The following is a 7,428-nucleotide window of genomic DNA, read 5'->3' on the forward strand; positions in this document are numbered from 1 at the left end:
AAATGGCAGTGCATGTTAAAAAAAAAAAACATACATATGCTGGTTAGGTTCATGCAACCTGGTGGAATATAAAAGAAATAGGTTCATTCAGTATAGTAAATTACATAGACATATATTTATAACATACTTTACCTTTCTAATCAAAGTTTAACAGTTTCACACAGACCTTAACAGGAGCAAAATTGAGATAAAAAATACAGTTTTATAGAATTAGACAGAAATAAAGAGTGTGATGATATAATTTTTCAAGTATAAAGGAAGACTTAGCCAAGAGGTAGGAGAGCCGAGAGATCTAGGAAGATTCAGTAACACCTGGAGATAACCGCTCCACTCAATTACCCGCATTATAAATACCGATATGAGCTAATTTGAAGTGGCATCAAAGACCAGAACATTTTCACAAAATAAATTGTATCCCTTTAGCAGATCTAGCAAGTCTCCTTTGATGTATTCAAAGACTGGATGTCATAAAGTTGTTGAATGTTGTTACCCAGATGTAAGTTACGTAGGTTGATATGTGGCAGCGACCTGAACGTGTGGATGGAAGAATGATTCTTTTCATATTCAGATCAGAAATTGAAAATAATTAAATGTTAAGGTTGAGCTGTTTCTTCCACATTTGAGAAAATTCATTAAGTAATTTCATACTTTCATTGAGGTCTAATTTGTGTAAACAAAATTATTGAAGAACTGAGTAAAGGCCATTTTATAGTTGTGCGTAGAATCGTCTGCGTACCCCCGCAGACCCCTCTGTGTCTACGCCTGACCCTAAGCTGTAGCCTGACGTGCACCTCTCAACAAAAGGTAACACTGTTGTTTGGTAACGTTGCATTTCCCCTGACTCATATCCTGGTTCTCCTTCTCCTTAAACACGTAATCAAGGAGAGGGTTAACTTTTCCTGCTACAGATTTCTCACCTTGGTCAGAAAGCTCAGGTGAGAGACCCTTTGCTTCTCTCACCATGACTCTAGAGTTGGTACTCGCTCCAAAGCTAATCACCATCACTCTCTCACTTCTCCCTTGCTCTATCACTCACTCCCCTCTTACTCACACACACACACACACACACACACACACACACACACACACGCACACACACCGGTTTGACGCACACACCAGCGCACAAGTATAAACATCAGGCCACTTACGTAGGCTATGGCGAAAGCTCTGCGTGGAGCCTCTGCAGAACCATAAAAAGGCCTTACGTGTCAAGTTCCCAGGGGACTTTACTTTAGTTCTGCCCAAACTCAAAAAAGCTCTTGGCCATCATCAGGGTTAAATGGAATCAACTCAAACAGCTTCTTCTTTAATCTTCCTTCTTTGCTTTATTTAGTTTCCCATGTTCAGTTAGGATTTGTTGTTTGTTAGATAAGGCTTAGACTAATGCAGGTTTAGTGAGGTTTGACATTGTATAAAGATGAATCTGACAAGCAGAGTCTGAGATGTCCTAAAATTGGAATGGTACAGGTCATTAACCTTTTTGAGCCATGTACCGACGTGGTGGCGTCAGAGGAGAAGCCAGACTACTGCATCTTATTGAAGATGAAAACCGTTGTATGTGTGTGCGCCTTTGTGGGCCTGTAAGACAAATATCCACAGAGAGTAACAAACGGTAATAAATAATGCTTTGAGATTAAACTTTAAATATCTTAAAATATGGCATCTGTTAGCTTTGGCAACAAAAAGTCAAAGTGAGTCTGGATAGAATGTATTTCTAGAAGTTGCAGTTTGGCCCTGGTTTGTAATGAACCTATCCTGAAAATCAGCATGTGTACTTGATTTTGAGTTGTCTGTACTTGGAGTCTAGGAGCCATGTGTAGGCTGCCTGTCCGCTCTAGACAGGTCGGGGTTTGGATTAGGATTTGAGTGGGAGGTGTTTTTGCAGAATCGGATGAATGGCTTCTTGTGCAAACCTGGGTGGGAAGGGCCAATATGGATTGGCCTTTTTACCTCGGCAACCCCATCAGCTGGTAATTGGCACCATATGTCAAGCAGATGGATCTGTCTATAACGTGCACTTCTAAGTCCAGTCCTCACCCACATGAGCTTGCAGAATGGTTGACCCTCAGCACTTGTCTGCCACCATTCAGGGATTAAACTGTGGTACTCCATCCAAAATCCATGTGTCAACTTTGCTTTGTGTATATGTTTTTTTTTTTTATTGTATCAGTTTAATTGAATAATTTAGCAATCTAAATGACTAGAAAAAAACAGATTGTAAGTGATTAGAAAATAAATCAAGTTTACAGTATATAGAGGTAGCTACAGTTTGTGCTGATGTTTACAGCGAAGAAGACGTTTAATGTCCTCATACACCCGAAGTTGTCCTGCCATGGAATAACGACAAATGAAGTATTGTTAAACAATGTCATGATACAAGATTTTATTTTCAGTAGTTTGTATTTTAAATCCAAAAAAAGAAGTCCCAGATTTAAAGAAAGACAACAAATCATTTTAACACCAGTTGGCAGATTCATTTTCTGTATTCATCAGCTGTCTTTTAGTGACTGCCTCCGCTGCAGATTCAACATGCTCAGCTCACTGACTGGCTGCCAGTAAGCGAGTGGATTGGTGCAAACGGTGCCCAACACACTACGGACAATGGACCCACTCAACCACTTTTCGAAGCATCTGTTTTTGTTGCTGCCTTTGTAGTGTACGGGGCAAAAAGAAAATCGGGACAATGTGATGTCAATTCTTGTCACACACACGAAAAACAGCCGGACATGGACAGAAAGTTCTAGTGCCCTCAAACCCCTGCTGAGCAAAATGTCAGGGTCATTCAATTGCTAAAGTGTGTGTGTGTGTGTGTGTGTGTGTGTGTGTGTGTGTGTGTGTGTGTGTGTGTGCGTGTGCGTGTGCGTTGCGTGTTGCTTGTGCGTGCGCGCTGCGTGGTGTGGACTTTAATATATGTAGACTGTTTGTAGGCATATGAGTTCCCAACATGTGGGACCATATTAAACCAAACCTTATGACACTCTGTATCCCTGTTTACACAAGGCATGGGACAGAGAGTATGTCTCACAAGTGGTTGGTGTTTATCTTTAAAGGTCCCATGACATGGTGCTCTTTGGATGCTTTTATATAAAACTTAGTGGTCCCCTAATACCATATCAGTGTCTTTCCCAAAATTCAACCTTTTTTCAAGAATTACACCCACTAGAGCCAGTCCCACAATGAGCTTTCCTAAGGATGTGCCATTTCTGAGTCTGTAGCATTGAGGAGGAGAGGGGGGGGAGCAAGGGGGAGGCTGGGGGTGTGGCCTTGACCAACTGCCACTTTGCACGTTTGAAAGCCATGTGTGGGCCAACTTCTCTGGGCTGGCAAAGCAGAGAAAAGGGAGGTAACCTTGTCCTTTATGACCTCATAAGGGGCAAGATCCAGTGCAGCCCTTTTGAGCTTTAATTTTCTCAAAGTCAAAGCAGGATACACAGGGCTCGGTTTACACCTATTGTCATTTCTAGCCACTGGGGGACTATATGCAGACTGGGGAAACATATTATTGTTAAAAAGCCTCATAAAGTGAAATTTTGATGTCATGGGACCTTTAATACACCTACATCTTGCAGGCCGTGACACTAATCTGGGAATTATTGTGAACTTTTGCCTTAACTTTGTCTAACACGTTTGATTAAAATGGCAGAGACTGAAACCGTTGCCTGAAGTAGTATTACTCACAGTCCATTAATTTTGTTTCTGCAAAGTACATTTCCCTTTTGGAAAATAAAATCAATTTTAGTTTCATGGAGATTGTTACATAGAACTAAAGCTTTGATTGTCTGAAGTACTTTTACCTTCAAAATGGAAATCCAATGTACTGTAGTTTACAGCAGTAGAAACTAGTTTTGCTGTACATATATTTATATTTAAGTCAACAAATGTAAGCATTTAAGCTAACAGTTTGAGATTATATGCACTTTTTCGCTTTTTTAACAGAGGTAGATGATACCACTCATGTGCTACTATAAAGCTAGAGGCAAAGAGCTTAGCTTAGCATAAAGACAGGCACCTGGCTCTGCCCAATATTACCAAAATTAACCAGCCAGCATCTCTAAAGATGACAAAATGACATCACATCTGTGTTTAAAAAAAAAAGAAGAAAAAAAGAGGTCCTGCTCCTGGAAGAAATAATCTGCCTGTTAAACCACAACTTGTGGCTTCAGACTGTTTTTTGTACATATCAACAAATGAAATGTAACATGTTCATTACTGAACTTTACAGGTGTTATTATGCATATATGTTTACCCTAAGACAGAGCCAGCATAGCTGTTTTTTTCTGTTTTAGTCTTTTTGCTATGCTAGTTATCTTTATATTGGATAGATATGAGTTTTTAAATTTTTCCAGTTATGCATTTAACAGAAAGCTGTCACTACTCTCCTTAGTTTTTGTGCAGTGACAACATCAGCTTCTTTTAAACCACTTCTCTCACTTTCACCTTGTCCTTGCTTGGAGCTATGCTCAGCCAACCAGCATTCCTTGACTCTCTCAACAATGGTATGTGGTCTGTGCTTGGCCAGCTTCCCATCTCACTCAGGGACGAGCAGAGCTGAGGACGTTCATCACCACATCTTCGCGGTTGGCTGAATTATGGCTTTCACCTTTGATAGCAAGCCAGAAATGACCAGTCCCCTCTTTTGTTGTTAACGGCCAAGTGATATAAGAGGATGCTGTAGTTCCCACTTTGATTTTCATCTTAATATGGCAAGTAATGCATTGTTTTCTAGACTTGTTTTTTTTTTTTTTTTTTAGTTTGTCAAAAGTTGATGATTATCAGCACAGAACAGCATTGTCTGAAATAAAAAAAAGCAATTCACTCAAATCCAGAGAATTCAGAAAGTCTCTTTTACATGAGATGGAAGAAAGTTAAACATCTTTCCAAATTTCTGAGAGTATACGCAAGTCCTCTCTAAACACATTGGCTCAGTCGATGTAGACAGAGGGCAGCCCAGAATTAGGGTTCTGCAGATTGTAGAGGTGTGAAGTGTGTGTGTGAAGTGTGTGTGTGTGAGTGTGTGTGTGTGTGGTGTGTGTGTGTGTGTGTGGTTGTGTGTGGTGTGTTTGTGTGCGTGTGTGTGTTGTGGTGGAACTCTGTATGTGCACCGATGGCCGCCAGGCTTTGGCACTGTGAATTTTGAGGCTAAGAGATGAAATGCAGAAAGCCTCCTGGGGTAGTAAGGCACACAGGGTGATAGGGTTTACCAGTGTTCACCTGCTCTGCCACTGTAATCGATGTAAACTGAGAAATATTACAGAAAGTGAGACATGTGCATACTTCCTTTCTGCTTCTGTGTCCTGGGAAAGTTGATAAACAACAGACAGCACATCCATTGTTTGCATAGGTGTAGTTTCTCCTCCGCTCTGCTGCAGATGCTTGGAAAACTGGGATCCAACCACGGCTGTTTGGGAACGGACAGGAAACCCCACACATTCCCCCTCTCTCTTGTTGCGTCATTTTGCTCTGGAATGATCATATTATGGTGCACTGTGCACATTTCAAATTACCCTGAGTGCTAGCCCACCTACTTAGTCAACTTTCATTATTCTCTGTGCAGCCCCCACAACGTATTTAATATGCTTCCCTCATATTCTGCAAACTGTACCTGTTTTAGCCATCCAAAACACAGTCAGCCAGGCAGTCAAAATGCTCATTACGATGCGGACAGCAACCTGCTGCTAAGAACGTGTCTACTGCTAACAGTTCATTGAGCCACACCTGGCCCTTCTTTGCTTGTCACTTTTTCTTAACTCCAATTGACATGTTACCCAATCCTGCACACACCTCACATTCTGCCACACAGCTGGATGGCAGGCCTTTTTACATTATGCCTGGAAGTGCTCAAGGCTCTAAGCAATCAGAAAAAAGACAACAACAAAAAAAGGGAAAACCTCTTCACACTGACTCGCCACACGGATGAAACCCTGTCTGCATTTACCTCAGTGCTGCTCACAGCCTGTAATTGAAGACCACCCTCAATTACCGGCCTTACTTTGTGAGAAGGGGCCTCTTATGTGATGTTAGAGAGCTGCTTCACTGCTACACTCTGGCTTTGTTTGGTTACAAATTACCTTGTGTCCAAGATTGGCTTGCAAAGGCTCTGTGCCTTCTTCCTCCTATGATGTCGTCCTGTGAGACAACTATTATCTTGTCTCTCTTGAATAACAATCAAAGGGATTATAGGAGTATCTCATACATTGGGTAATTGCAAAGTTCTGCTGACTATAAGGTTTTAACATGAAAATTCAAATTATATTTAGTAATAATCAGGAGATTAACCATGTAACTATAGTCTTTGTGTATTGATAAGAACAGCTATGTTAAAGGGTGGGAGTAAACAACTGTTGTTAATACTAGTTTAACAATTTTGGTAGATGGCTCATCAACTGAAATCCTTCCAAATATCAAAACTACTATCTGCTGCTGGGTTTCTTCAGCAGAAAAGAGGGGATTTCATTTATTTACTTTTGTTTTCTAAGATTATTCCGAAAACAGCTTAAAGTTGCCTATGCAAAAGTCACTTTGTCTCGCTAGTCAGATAACCGTGATCACCCATGTTGTTTAAATGACTAGGAATTGGAAGGTCTTTTAAGGCTGATCTAGAGGGTGGTTCTGTTATCTGGTACAAGGTAAGTACAGGCATTTATCAGCAGGATAGTTGTAATTCATAACATGTGATTTCATCAAGTTTATACTGTATACTTAGATGGGTTCATACAAGGTACATTACCATGTCAACCTGCATTTAGCAATTCTTTTAATGTTAACTGTGGATCAAATGACTGTTTAACCCAACTCTGCATCTTTAAACAGCTTTTAGTCTCTTTTAGTTCATTGTTTTGGTTGTCTGGCGTACAGGCCGTATGTTTGAGTCCATCTGGCTCCCCTCAACACGGATATTAAACTGCAAGCAGCTATTTCTGGCAAACAAGTTTAAAGAAGAGTATATAATACCAGCTTTTAGTCTCTTTTAGTTCATTGTTTTGGTTGTCTGGCGTATAGGCCGTATGTTTGAGTCCATCTGGCTCTCCTTAACACGGATATTAAACCGCAAGCAGCTATTTCTGGCAAACAAGTTTAAAGAAGAGAATATAATACCTGCCCAGCAAAAAAAACAGCAAAGGGTCAAGGTAAAGAAGGCTACTGAGCATCGTTATGTGACAGCTCAGCGCTCTCAAAGAAGTAATGTAACACTAGAAAGATAGTGTATAATGTTTGCCCTCTGGCACTTTTTTTTAGTCTTTTTGGGAGTGTTTGCGCTGCATTAACTCGTCTCTACTGCTTTAGGTGTGATTTTACATTAAATTGTATAACTACTAAGGTTTGATCTACTAACTTATTGTGGTTGTTGCTTTTTACTAGAATGTGGTTGGAGGAAAGAAAGTGACAATGTGATTTGGTTGCTAAGAGTGTCCTCTCTTGCTGTCTTGG

General features: G+C 40.5%; 1 protein-coding gene across 5 annotated transcripts in view; it reads left to right on the plus strand.

Moving 5' to 3' along the window:
* Nucleotides 1–7,428, plus strand: part of pald1a (phosphatase domain containing paladin 1a) — a 52,901-nt gene that overhangs the window by 32,341 nt on the left and 13,132 nt on the right. The gene's annotated exons all lie outside the window — the stretch shown is intronic.

This window comes from Etheostoma spectabile, chromosome 21, assembly GCF_008692095.1.
Source record: "Etheostoma spectabile isolate EspeVRDwgs_2016 chromosome 21, UIUC_Espe_1.0, whole genome shotgun sequence".
Lineage (NCBI taxonomy): Eukaryota > Metazoa > Chordata > Actinopteri > Perciformes > Percidae > Etheostoma > Etheostoma spectabile.